Source organism: Nerophis lumbriciformis, linkage group LG20, assembly GCF_033978685.3.
Source record: "Nerophis lumbriciformis linkage group LG20, RoL_Nlum_v2.1, whole genome shotgun sequence".
NCBI classification, from domain to species: domain Eukaryota; kingdom Metazoa; phylum Chordata; class Actinopteri; order Syngnathiformes; family Syngnathidae; genus Nerophis; species Nerophis lumbriciformis.
In genome coordinates this window covers 20,796,891-20,812,376 of record NC_084567.2, presented here as the reverse complement: position 1 = coordinate 20,812,376, position 15,486 = coordinate 20,796,891, and positions in this window count along the sequence as shown.

Genomic DNA, 15,486 nt, shown 5'->3' with positions numbered 1-15,486 from the left:
ACATAACTCCAAAACCAAAACTGCATTATGTCTAAAAATGCCTGTAATATTGTATCCATGTGAGTTTTACTGGAAACAGTTGTTATTGTAAGGTTTGCAAACACAAAATATTGCTTTTACTCACTATGACAGTATACTGTCACATTCAATCTGACTGTTATTTAAACATAACTCCTAAACGACACATGCAAAATGGCTAATAAACCTGGAGAAATGTATCTTTTGTTAGTTTTACTAGAATAATGAAATGATCTTTTGTAAGGTTTGCAAAGACTCAAGGTAGTTTTTATTTACTCAATATGACGGTATAACTGTCATACTAAATATGACGGGGCCAAGATAGCCTTTATTTTTTCATTATTGACAAGAAGGGCCCTTCAGTGGGCCACGGCAGCAGTTGACCACAACATTGGCCTCAGCACAAATTTTGCCGCGTTATGCTCTAAATTCCAGGCAGTTTTTGATCACCCCACGGATGGAGGAGACGCCGCCTCACGTCCTCACTCCCACCAGCAAGGTTCTCGGTCTGTTGCAGACTACACCCTCGAGTTCCGCACCTTGGCCGCTGACAGCGGGTGGGACAATAACAACAAGGCCGAGCGCCTATCGTCGGGGCCTCTCCGACAAAATCAAGGACGGATTGTTGCGAGACCGCCCGGTCAAATACAAATAAGGCAACAAGAGAAGTATCCTACACTTCTCTTTTGTAAAGTAAATCTGAACAGCCGACATGGGCATCTACATCAACTATATGATTTGCCTGAGAAGCTGGACAGGACACAAAAAAATAAAAAAAAATAATGCCTGGAGAAATGTTTTTTTGTGTGTTTTACTGGAAACAAATAATTTCTAATGTTTGGAAAGACATAGGTTAGTTTTTTTACTCAATATGATGGTATAACTGTCAGACTTAATATGAAAGTTGTATAAACATAACTCCAAAACCAAACATGCATTATGTCTACAAATGCCTGTAATATTGTATTCATGTGAGTTTTACTAAAATCAGTTGTTTTTGTAAGGTTTGCAAATACAAAATATTGTTTTTACTCATAATGACAGTATCGCTGCCACACTCAATATGACAGTTATTTAAACATAACTCCCAAACCAAATATGCTAAATGGCTAATACTGCCTGGGGAAATGTATCTTTGTGAGTTTTACTGGAAACAAATATTTTGTAAGGTTTGTAAAGACACAAATTGTTTTTTTTTACTCAATATGATTGTATAACTGTCATACTACATATAAAAGTTATATAAACTGTGATACTAAATATGAAAGTTATATAAACATAACTCCAAAACGAAACATGCAATCCGTCTAAAAATGCCTGTAATATTGAATTTTTTGAGTTTCACTAAAATCAATTATTTTGGTAAGGTTTACAAATACAAAAATTAGGTTTTACTCATAATGACAGTATCACTGCCACACTCAATATGACAGTTATTTAAACATAAATCCTAAACCAAACATGCTAAATGGCTAATAATGCCTGGGGAAATGTATCTTTGTGAGTTTTACTGGAAACAAATATTTTGTAAGATTTGTAAGGACACAAATTATTTTTTTTACTCAATATGACAGTATTACTGTCATACTAAATATGAAAGTTATTTAAACATAACTCCTAATCCAAACATGCAAAATTGCTAATAATGCCTGGAGAAATGTATCTTTGTAAGTTTTACTAGAAAAAAATATTTTGTAAGGTTTGTAAAGACAAGTTACTTTTTTTTACTCAATATGACAGTATATCCGTCATACTAAATTTGAAAGTTATATAAACATAACTCCAAAACCAAACATGTAGTATGTCTAAAAATGCCTGTAATATTGTATCCATGTGAGTTTTACTAGTAACAGTTGTTTTTGTAAGGTTTGCAAAAACAAAATATTGGCTTTACTCACTATGACAGTATACTGTCACATTCAATCTGACAGTTATTTAAACATAACTCATAAACAACACATGCAAAATGGCTAATAAACATGGAGAACTTTATCTTTGTTAGTTTTACTAGAATAATGATCTTTTGTAAGGTTTGCAAAGACAAAAGTTAGTTTTTTTTAACTCAATATGACGGTATAACTGTCATACTAAATATAAAAGTTATATAACATAACTCCAAAAAAAAACTCGAAAACCAAATATGCAATCCATCTAAAAATGCCTGTAATATTGAATACATGTGAGTTTGATCAGAATCAGGTATTTTGGTAAGGTTTACAAATACAAAAAATCGGCATATGACAGTATAACTGCCACACTCAATATGACAGTTATTTCAACATAACTCCTAAACCAAACATGCTAACTGGCTAATAATGACTGGATGAATGTATATTTGTGAATTTTACTGAAAAACAATATTTTGGAAGGTTTGTAAAGATACAAATTAGTTTTGTTTTACTCAATATGACAGATAACTGCCACATTCATAATGACAGTTATACAAGCATAACTCCAAAACCAAACATGCATTATGTCTAAAAATGCCTGTAATATTGAATCTATGTGAGTACGACCAGAATCAGGTATTTTTTTAAGGTTTACAAATAAAAAAAGTAGGTTTTACTCATAATGACAGTATAACTATCACATTCAAAGTGACAGTTATTTAAGCATAACTCCTAAACCAAACATGCTAAATGGCTAATACTGCCTGGAGAAAGGTATCTTTGTGAGTTTAACTGGAAAAAAACAATATTTTGTAAGGTTTGTAAAGACACAAGTTAGTTTTTTTACTCAATATGACAGTATATGTGTCATACTAAATGTAAAAGTTATATAAACAAAACTCATAAACCAAACATGCAAATTGGCTAATAATGCCTGGAGAAATGTATCTTTGTGAGTTTTACTGGAAAAAAAAATATTTTGTAAGGTTTGTAAAGACACAAGTTATGTTTTTTTATTCAATATGTTTGTAGAGTCAGGTATTTTGTCAAGATTAACAAATACAAAAATTAGGTTTTACTCACTATGACAGTAATGACATTTTAACTGCCACATTCAAAATGACAGTTATTTAAACATAACTCCTAAACCAAACATGCTAAATGGCTAATAATGACTGGAGAAATGCATTTTGTGAGTTTTACTGGAAAAAAAATATTTGTGTAAGGTTTGTAAAGACACAAGTTAGTTGTTTTTTACTCCATATGACAGTATAACTGTCATACTAAATGTAAAATGTATATAAACATAACTCCAAAACCAAACATGCATTATGTCTAAAAATGCCTGTAACATTGTATCCATGTGAGTTTTACTAGAATCAGTTGTTTTTTAAGGTTTGCAAATAAAACATATTGGTTTTACATACTATGACAGTATGCTGTCACATTCAATCTAACAGTTATTTAAACATAACTCCTAAACCACACATACAAAATGACTAATAATGCCTGTAGAAATGTATCTTTGTGAGTTTTACTGAAAAAAAAAAAAAATTGTAAGGTTTGTAAAGACACAAGTTAGTTTTTTTTACGCAATATGACAGTATTACTGTCATACTAAATATGAAAGTTATTATACATAACTCCTAAACCACACATGCTAAATGGCTAATAATGCCTGGAGAAATGTGTCTTTGTGAGTTTTACTATTTTTTTTTTTTTTTTTGTAAGGTTTGTAAAGACACAAGTTCTTTTTTTTACTCAATATGACATTATAACTGTCATACTAAATATAAAAGTTATATAAACATAACTCCAAAACCAAACATGCATTATATCTAAAAATGCCTGTAATATTGTATCCATGTGAGTTTTACTAGAATCAGTTGTTTTTGTAAGGTTTGCAAATACAAAATATTGGTTGTACTCACTATGACAGTATACTGCTGTCATATTGAGTAAAAGATAACTAAATTGTTTTATAACAAACCTTACAAAATATTTTTTTCCAGAAAATTTCACAGAGATACATTTCTACAGGCATTATTAGTCATTTTGAATGTGTGGTTTAGGAGTTATGTTTAAATAACTGTCAGATCGATTTTGACAGTATACTGTCATAGTGAGTAAAACCAACGTTTTGTATTTGCAAAACTTACAAAAACAACTGATCCTAGTAAAACTCACATGGATACATCATTTCAGGCATTTTTAGACATAATGCATGTTTGGTTTTGGAGTTATGTTTATATAACTTTTCCATTTAGTATGACAGTTATACTGTTTTTTTTAGTTAAAAAAACTAACTTGTGTCTTTACAAACCTTACAAAAAAAATTTTTTTTCCAGTAAAACTCACAAAGATACATTTCTTCAGACATTATTAGCCATTTAGCATGTTTGGTTTAGGAGTTATGTTGAACAAACTGTCATTTTGAACGTGGCAGTTATCCGTCATTATGAGTAAATCCTAATTTTTGTATTTGTAATCCTTACCAAAATACCTGATTCTGGTAAAAATCATATAAATTCAATATTACAGACATTTTTAGACAGATTGCAGTTTTTTTTTTGGAGTTATGTTTATATAAATTTCATATTTAGTATGACAGTTATACTGTCATATTAAGAAAAAAAAAAAAAAATTGTGTCTTTACAAACCTTACAAAAAAATGTTTTCCAGTAAAACTCACAAAGATACATTTCTCCAGTCATTATTAGCCATTTTGCATGTGTGGTTTAGTAGTTATGTTTACATAACCGTCCTATTGAGTGTGGCAGTTATACTGTCATTATAAGTAAAACCTAATTTTTGTATTTGTAAATCTTACCAAAATACCTGATTCTAGTAAAACTCACATGGATTCAATATTACAGCCATTTTTTTTACGAATTGCGTGTTTGGTTTTGGAATTATGTTTATATAACTTTCATATTTAGTATGACAGTTATACCACCATTTTGAGTAAAAGAAACTAATTTGTATCTTTACAAACCTTACAAATTATCTATTTTTTCCATTAAAATTCACAAAGATACATTTCTCCAGGCATTATTAGCCATTTAGCATGTTTGGTATAGGAGTTATGTTTAAAAAACTGTCATTTTGAATGTGGCAGTTATCCGTCATTATGAGTAAAACCTAATTTCTGTATTTGTAAACCTTACCAAAATACCCGATTCTGATGAAACTCACATATATTCAAAATTACAGGCATTTTTAGACGGATTGCATGTTTGGTTTTGGAGGTATGTTTGTATAACTTTCATATATAGTATGACAGCTATACTGTTAAATTGAGTAAAAAAACTAATTTGTGTCTTTACAAACCTTTCAAAATATTTTGTTTCCAGTAATCTCACAAAAGTACATTTCTCCAGGCATTATTAGCCATTTTGCATGTGTGGTTTAGGAGTTATGTTTACATAACTGTCATATTGAATGTGGCAGTATATTTTCATAGTGAGTAAAAGCAGTATTTTGTATTTGCAAAACTTACAAAAACAACTGAGTCTAGTAAAACTCACATGGATACAATATTACAGGCATTTTTAGACATAATGCATATTTGGTTTTGGAGTAATGTTTATATAACTTTCACATTTATTATGACAGTTTAACTGTCATATTGAGTAAAAAAACCCTATTTTTTCAGGCGTTATAAACCATTTTGCATGCCTGGTTTAGGAGTTATGATTACATAACTGTCATATTGAATGTGGCAGTTATACTGTCATTATGAGTAAAACCCAATTTTTGTATATGTAAACCTTACCAAAATACCTGATTCTGGTTAAACTCACTTACCGTAGATACAATATAACAGGCATTTTTAGACATAATGCATGTTTGGTTTTGGAGTTAGGTTGATATATTTTTTACATTTAGTATGACAGTTATACTGTCAAATTGAGTAAAACAAAACTAACTGGTGTCTTTATAAATCTTACAAAATATTTTTTTCCCAGTAAAACTCACAAAGATACCTTTCTCCGGGCATAATTAGCCATTTAGCATGTTTGGTTTAGGAGTTATGTTTAAAAAACTGTCATTTGGAATGTGGCAGTTATACTGTCATTATGAGAAAACCTAATGTTTGTATTTGTAAACCTTACCAAAATACCTGTTTCTAGTAAAACTCACACAGATTCAAAATTCAAGGATTTTTAGACACAAGGCATGTTTGGTTTTGGAGTTATGTTTATATAACTTTCAATTTTAGTATGACAGTTATACAATCATATTGAGTAAAAAAAATAATTTGTGTCTTTACAAACCTTACAAAATATTATTTTCCAGTAAAACTCACAAAGATACATTTCTCCAGGCATTATTAACCAATTTGCATGTGATTTAGGAGTCATGTTTAAATAACTGTCATATTGAGTGAGACAGTATACTGTCATCGTGAGTAAAAACAATATTTTGTATTTGCAAACCTTACAAAAACAACTGATTTTTGTAAAACTCACATGAATACAATATTACAGACATTTTTAGACATAATGCATGTTTGGTTTTGGAGTTATGTTTATACAACTTTCATATTAAGTCTGACAGTTATACCATTATATTGAGTAAAAAAAACTAACTTGTGTCTTTACAAACCTTACAAATTATTTGTTTCCAGTAAAACACACAAAGATACATTTGTCCAGGCATTAGCCTTTGAGCATATTGGTTTAGGAGTTATGTTTAAATTACTGTCATATAAAGTGTGGCAGTGATACTGACATTATGAGTAAAACCTAATTTTTGTATTTGTAAACCTTACCAAAATACTTGATTCTAGTAAAACTCACACAAACTCAATATTACAGGCATTTTTAGTTGGATTGCATGTTTGGTTTTAGAGTTATGTTTATATCACTTTCATATTTAGTATGACAGTTATACCATCATATTAAATAAATTAAAAAAAACTAACTTGTGTCTTTATAAACCTTACAAATTATTTATTTCCAGTAAAACTCACAAAAATACATTTCTCAAGGCATTATTAACCAATGTGCATGTGATTTAGGAGTCATGTTTAAGTAACTGTCATTTTGAATGTGGCAGTTATATTGTCATTATGAGTAAAACCTTAATTTTTGTATTTGTAAACCTTACCAAAATAACGGATTCTGATAATACTCACTTGTATAAAATATTACAGGCATTTTTAGACATAATGCATGTTTAATTTTGGAGTTATGTTTATATAACTTTGATATATATAGTAGGACAGTTATACTTTCTTTATGAGTTAAAAAAACTAACTTGTGTCTTTACAAACCTTACAAAATGTTTTCTTTTTCAGTAAAACTTACAAATATACCTTTCTCCAGGCATTTGTAGCCATTTAGCATGTTTGGTTTAGGAGTTATGTTTAAAAAACTGTCATTTGGAATGTGGCAGTTATACTGTCATTATGAGTAAAACGTAATTTTTGTATTTGTAAACCTTACCAAAATACCTGCTTCTAGTAAAACTCACATCGATTCAAAATTCAAGCATTTTTAGACATAAGGCATTTTTGGTTTTGGAATTATGTGTATATAACTTTTATATTTAGTATGACAGTTTTTAAATCATATTGAGTAAAAAAATTAATTTGTGTCTTTAAAAACCTTACAAAATATTTGTTTCCAGTAAAACTCACAAAGATACATTTCCCCAGACAGTATTAGCCATTTAGCATGTTTGGTTTAGGAGTTATGTTTAAATAACTGTCATATTGAGTGTGGCAGCGATACTGTCATTATGAGTAAAAACAATATTTTGTATTTGCAAACCTTACAAAAACAACTGATTTTAGTAAAACTCACATGAATACAATATTACAGGCATTTGTAGACGGATTGCATGTTTGGTTTTGGAGTTATGTTGATATATTTTTTACATTTAGTATGACAGTTATACTGTCAAATTGAGTAAAACAAAACTAACTGGTGTCTTTACAAACCTTACAAAATATTTTTTTCCCAATAAAACTCAAAAAGATACCTTTCTCCAGGCATAATTAGCCATATAGCATGTTTGGTTTAGGAGTTATGTTTAAAAAACTGTCATTTGGAATGTGGCAGTTATACTGTCATTATGAGTAAAACCTAATGTTTGTATTTGTAAACCTTACCAAAATACCTGTTTCTAGTAAAACTCACATGGATTCAAAATTTAATAATTTTTAGACATAAGGCATGTTTGGTTTTGGAGTTATGTTTATATAACTTTCATATTTAGTATGACAGTTATACAATCATATTGAGTAAAAAAAAAAATGTGTGTCTTTACAAACCTTACAAAATATTTGTTTCCAGTAAAACTCACAAAGATACATTTCCCCAGGCATTATTAGCCATTTAGCATGTTTGGTTTAGGAGTATACTGTCACATTAAATCTGACAGTTATTTAAACATAATTCATAAACGACACATGCAAAATGGCTAATAAACCTGGAGAAATGTATCTTTGTTAGTTTTACTAGAATATTGATCTTTTGTAAGGTTTGCAAAAACACAAGTTAGTTTTTTTTACTCAATATGACGGTATAACTGTCATACTAAATATAAAAGTTATATGAACATAACTCCAAAACCAAACCCGAAAACCAAACATGCAATCCGTATAAAAATGGCTGTAATATTGAATCTATGTGAGTTTTACTAGAGTCAGGTATTTTGGTAAGGTTTACAAATACAAAAAATAGGTTTTACTTATAATGACAGTATAACTGCCACACTCAATATGACAGTTATTTAATTATAACTCCTAAAACAAACATGCTAAATGGCTAATAATGCCTGGAGAAATGTATTTTTGTGAGTTTTACTGGAGAAAAAAAATATTTGTAATGTTTATAAAGACACAAGTTAGTTTTTTTTACTCAATATGACAGTAAAACTGTCATACTCAATGTAAAAGTTATATAAACTTAACTCCAAAACCAAACATGCATTATGTCTAAAAATTTCTGTATTATTTTATCTATGTGAGTTTTACCAGAATCAGGTATTTTGGTAAGGTTTACAAATACAAAAATAAGGTTTTACTCACTATGACAGTATACTGTCACATTCAATCTGACAGTTATTTAATTTTAACTCCTAAACCACACATGCAAAATGGCTAATAATGCCTGGAAAAATGTATCTTTGTAAGTTTTACTGGAAATTTTTAAGGTTTGTAAAGACACAAGTTAGTTGTTTTTTTACTCAATATGACATTATCACTGTCATACTAAATGTAAAAGTTATATAAACATAACTCGAAAACCAAACATGCATTTTATCTAAAAATGCCTGTAATATTGTATCCATGTGAGTTTTACTAGAATCAGTTGTTTTTGTAAGGTTTGCAAATAAAAAATATTGGTTTTACTCACTATGACAGTTTACTGCTGTCATATTGATTAAAAAAAAACCTAACATGTGTTTTTACAAACCTTACAAAATATTTGTTTCCAGAAAAATTCACAGAGATATATTTCTTAAGGCATTATTAGTCATTTTGAATGTTTGGTTTAGGGGTTATGTTTAAAAAACTGTCATTTTAAATGTGGCAGTTATCCGTCATTATGAGTAAAACCTAATTTCTTGTAAAATACCTGATTCTGGTAAAAATCAAAGAGATTCAATATTACACACATTTTTAGACGGATTGCAAGTTTGGTTTTGGAGTTATGTTTATATAACTTTTTATATTTAGTATGACAGTTATACTGTTATATTAAGTAAAAAAAAGACAAATTTGTGTTTTTACAAACCTTATAAAATATTTTTTTTCCAGTAAAACTCACAAAGATACATCTCTCCAGGCATTATAAGCCTTTTTGCATATTTGGTTTAGGTTTTATGTTTACATAACCGTCATATTGAGTTTGGCAGTTATACTGTCATTATGAGTAAAACCTAATTTTTGTATTTGTAAACCTTACCAAAATACCTGATTCTAGTAAAACTCACATAAATTCAATATAACAGGCATTTTAGACGGATTGCATGTTTGGTTTTGGAGTTATGTTTATATAACTTTCATATTTAGTATGACAGTTATAATGTCATATTAATTTAAAATAAATTACTTGTGTCTTTAAAAACCTTACAAAATATTTTTTTCCCTAGTAAAACTCACAAAGATACATTTTTCCAGGCATTATTATCAATTGTGCATGTGTGGTTTTACATCGAGAGGAGCCAGATGAGGTGGTTCGGGCATCTGGTCAGGTTGCCACCCGAACGCTTCCCTAGGGAGGTGTTTAGGGCACGTCCGACCGGTAGGAGGCCGCGGGGAAGACCCAGGACACGTTGGGAAGACTATGTCTCCCGGCTGGCCTGGGAACGCCTCGGGGTCCCACAGGAAGAGCTGGACGAAGTGGCTGGGGAGAGGGAAGTCTGGGCTTCCCTGCTTAGGCTGCTGCCCCCGCGACCCGACCTCGGATAAGCGGAAGAAGATGGATGGATGGATGGTTTAGGAGTTAAATAACTGTCATATTGAGTGTGGCAGTTATACTGTCATTATGAGTAAAACCTATTTTTTGTATTTGTAAACCTTACCAAAATAACTGATTCTGATAAAACTCACATAGATTCAATATTACAGGCAGTTTAAGACAGATTGCAAGTTTGGTTCAGGAGTTTGGTTTTGGAATTATGTTTATATAACTTTCATATTTAGTATGACAGTTATATCATCAAATTGAGTAAAAAAAAAAAAATGTTGTCTTTACAAACCTTACAAACTATTTTTTTCTAGTAAAACTTACAAAGATAAATTTTTCCAGGCAGTATTAGCCATTTTGCATGTGTGGTTTAAGAGTTATGTTAAAATAACTGTCATATCAAATGTTGCAGTTGTACTGTCATTATGAGTAAAACCCAAGTTTTGTATTTGTAAACCTTACCAAAATATCTGATTCTGGTAAAACTAACATGGATTCAAAATTACAGGCATTTTTAGACGGATTGCAACTTTGATTTTGGAGTTATGTTTATCTAACTTTCATATTTAGTATGACAGTTATGCTGTCAAAAAGAGTAAAAAAAAAACTAACTTGTGTCTTTACAAACCTTACAAAAAATTTTTTTTTCCAGTAAAACTCACAAAAATACATTTCCCCAGGCATTATTAGCCATTTATCATGTTTGGTTTAGGAGTTATGTTTAAATGACTGTCATATTGGGTGTGGCAGTTATACTGTCATTATGAGTAAAACCTATTTTTTGTATTTGTAAACCTAACCAAAATACCTGATTCTGGTAAAAACCACATAGATGCAATATTACAGGAATTTTTAGACATAAAGTATGTTTGGTTTTGGAGTTATGTTTATATAACTTTCATATTTAGTATGACAGTTATACCATCATATTGTGTAAAAAAAAAAAATGGTATCTTCACAAACCTTCTAAAATATTGTTTTCCGGTAAAATTCACAAATATACATTTCTCTAGGCATTCTTATTCATTTTGCATTTGTTTTTTTAGTAGTTATGTTTAAATAACTGTCATATTAAGTGTTGCAATAATACTGTCACAATGAGTAAAACCTAATTTTTGTATTTGTAAACCTTACCAAAATACCAGATTCTGATAAAACTCACATATAATAAATATTACAGACATTTTTAGACGGATTGCATGTTTGGTTTTGGAGTTATGTTTATAAAACGTATATATATTATGACAGCTATACTGTTAAATTGAGTAAAAAAATCAAACTTGTGTCTTTACAAACCTTACAACATATATTTTTCCAGTAAAATTCACAAAGATATATTCCTCTAGGCATCATTAACCATTTTGTCGGATTGATTGTGACAGTATACTGACATTATGAGTAAAACTAATATTTTGTATTTGTAAACCTTACAAAAACAACTGATTCTAGTAAAACTCACATGGATACAAAATTATAGGCATTTTTAGACATAATGCATGTTTGGTTTTGGAGTTATGTTTATATAATTTTCATATTTAGTATGACAGTTATACCATCATATTAAATAAAAAAAACTAACTTGTGTCTTTATAAACCTTAAAAAATATTTTTTTCCAGTAAAACTCACAAAGATACATTTCTCCAGGTATTATTAGCCATTCATCATGTTTGGTTTAGGAGTCATGTTTAAATAACTGTCATATCAAATGTTGCAGTTATACTGTCATTATGAGTACAACCCAAGTTTTGTATTTGTAAAACTTACCAAAATACCTGATTCTGGTAAAAGTCACATAGATTCGATATTACAGAAAATTTAAGACGGATTGCAAGTTTGGTTTAGAAGTTTGGTTTTGGAGTTATGTTTATATAACTTTCATATTTAGTATGGCAGTTATACCATCATATTGAGTAAAAAAAAATTGTATCTTTACAAACCTTCTAAAATATTGTTTTCCAGTAAAATTCACAAATATACATTTCTCTAGGCATTATTAGTCATTTTGCATTTGTTTTTTAGGAGTTATGTTTAAATAACTGTCATATTAAGTGTGGCAATTATACTGTCATAATGAGTAAAACCTAATTTTTGTATTTGTAAACCATACCAAAATACCAGATTCTGATAACACTCACATATAATAAATATTACAGACATTTTTAGACGGATTGCATGTTTGGTTTTGGAGTTATGTTTATAAAACGTTCATATATAGTATGACAGCTAAACTGTTAAATTGAGTAAAAAAATCTAACTTGTGTCTTTACAAACCTTATAAAATATTTTTTTCCAGTAAAATTCACAAAGATACATTCCTCTCGGCATTATTAGCCATTTTGTCGGATTGATTGTGACAGTATACTGAAATTATGAGTAAAACTAATATTTTGTATTTGTAAACCTTACAAAAACTACTGATTCTAGTAAAACTCACGTGGATTCAAAATTATAGTCATTTTTAGATATAATGCATGTTTGGTTTTGGAGTTATGTTTAGATAATTGTCATTTTGAAAGTGGCAGTTATACTGTCATTATGAGTAAAACCTAATTTTTGTATTTGTCAACCTTACCAAAAAACCTGATTCTGGTAAAACTCACATAGATTCAATATTACAGTAAGACAGATTGCAAGTTTGGTTTAGAAGTTTGGTTTTAGAATTAAGTTTATATAACTTTCATGTTTAGTATGACAGTTATACCATCATATTCAGTAAAACTTATGTCTTTACAAACCTTACAAAATATTTTTTTCTAGTAAAACTCACAAAGATTCATTTCTCCAGGCATTATTAGCCATTTAGCATATTTGTTTTAGGAGTTATGTTTAAATAACTGTTATTTTGAATATGGCAGTTATACTGTCATTATGAGTAAAACCCAATTTTTGTATTTGTAAACCTTACCAAAATACCTGATTCTGGTAAAACTCACATAGATTCAATATTACAGGCATTTTTAAACGGATTGCAAGTTTGGTTTTGGTGTTATATTTATTCAACTTTCATATTTAGTATGACAGTAATACTGTCATATTGAGTAAAAAAAAGCTAACTTGTGTCTTTACAAACCTTACAAACTATTTTTTTCCCAGTAAAACTTACAAAGATACATTTCTCCAGTCAATATTCGACATTTTGCATGCATGGTTTAGGAGTTGTGTTTAAATAACAGTCAGATTGAATGTGACAGTATACTGTCATAGTAGTTTTTTACTCAATATGCCATTAATGTTCTTAAAATCTTGAGACAATGCGAAAAAAGCAATAACAATGTTTTTCAACATAATTCCTACACCAAACATGCAACTTGTTTAATAATGCCTGGGGACATGTATCCTTGTTAGTTTCACCAGAAAAAAATATCTTTCGAGAGTTTTGCCATGAAAAAAGTTAGTTATTTTAATTCATTATGACAGTATAACTGTCATACCAAATATGAAAGTTATATAAACATAACTCCAAAACTGAACATGCATTATGTCTAAAAATAGCTGTAATTTTGTATCTATGTGAGTTTTACCATAATCAGGTAGATTGGTAAGGCTTACAAATACATTATTTGGGTTTTTCTCATAATGACAGTATAACTGCCACATTCAATTTGACAGTTATTTAAACATAACTTCATAATAAAACATGCAAATAGGCCAATAGAGCCTAAAACAATGCATTCTTGTGAGTTTTACTCTAAAGATATGCTATTTTAAGGCTTGCAAACACAAAAAGTAGTTTTTTTACTCATTATGACAGTAATGTTCTTAAAATCCTGAGATAATGCGAAAAAAGCAATAAAAAAGTTTTTCAACATAAATCCTACACCAAACATGCAACATGTCTAATAATGCCTTGAAACATGTATTTTTGTTAGTTTCACTAGAAAAATTATCTTTTGTAAGTTTTGCAAAGACGCAATTACTTTTTTTAGTTCAATATGACAGTATAACTGTAATACCAAATATGAAAGTTATATAAACATAACTCCAAAACTGAACATGCATTAAGTCTAAAAATGCCTAAAATAATGTATCAATGTGAGTTTAACCAGAATCAGGTAATTTGGTAAGGTTTAAGAATACAAAAATTGGGTTTTTCTCATAATGACAGTATAACTGCTACATTCAATTTGACAGTTATTTAAACATAGCTTCATAATAACACATGCAAAAAGGCCAATAAAGCCTAAAACAATGCATCGTTGTTAGTTTTACTCTAAACATATGCTATTTTAAGGCTTGCAAACACAAAAAGTAGTGTTTTACTCATTATGACAGTAATGTTCTTAAAATCCTGAGATAATGCGAAAAAAGCAATAAAAATGTTTTACAACATAATTCCTACACCAAACATGCAAAATGTCTAATAATGCCTAGAGACATGTATCTTTGTTAGTTTTACTAGTAAAATAATCTTTTGTAAGTTTTGCAAAGACGCAAATTAGTTTTTTTAATTCAATATGACTGTATAACTGTCATACAAAATATGAAAGTTATATGAAAATAACTCCAAAACTAAAGATGCATTAAGTCTAAAAATAGCTGTAATTTTGTATCTATGTGAGTTTTACCATAATCAGGTAATTTGGTAAGGTTTACAAATACAACAATTGGGGTTTTCTCATAATGACAGTAAAACTGCTTAATTCAATTTGACAGTTATTTAAACAATATCTTCATAATAACACATGCAAATAGGCCAATAGAGCCTAAAACAATACATTCTTATAAGTTTTACTCTAAACATATGCTATTTTAAGGCTTGCAAACACAAAAAGTAGTTTTTTACTCATTATGACAGTAATGTTCTTAAAATCCTGAGATAATGCGAAAAAAGCAATACAAATGTTTTACAACATCATTCTACACCAAACACACAAAATGTCTAATAATGCCTGGAGACATGTATCTTTGTTAGTTTCACTAGAAAAATTATCTTTTGTAAGTTTTGCAAAGACGCAATTACTTTTTTTAGTTCATAATGACAGTATAACTGTAATACCAAATATGAAAGTTATATAAAAGTAACTCCAAAACTGAACATGCATTATGTCTAAAAATGCCTAAAATAATGTATCAATGTGAGTTTAACCAGAATCAGGTAATTTGGTAAGGTTTAAGAATACAAAAAATGGGTTTTTCTCATAATGACAGTATATCT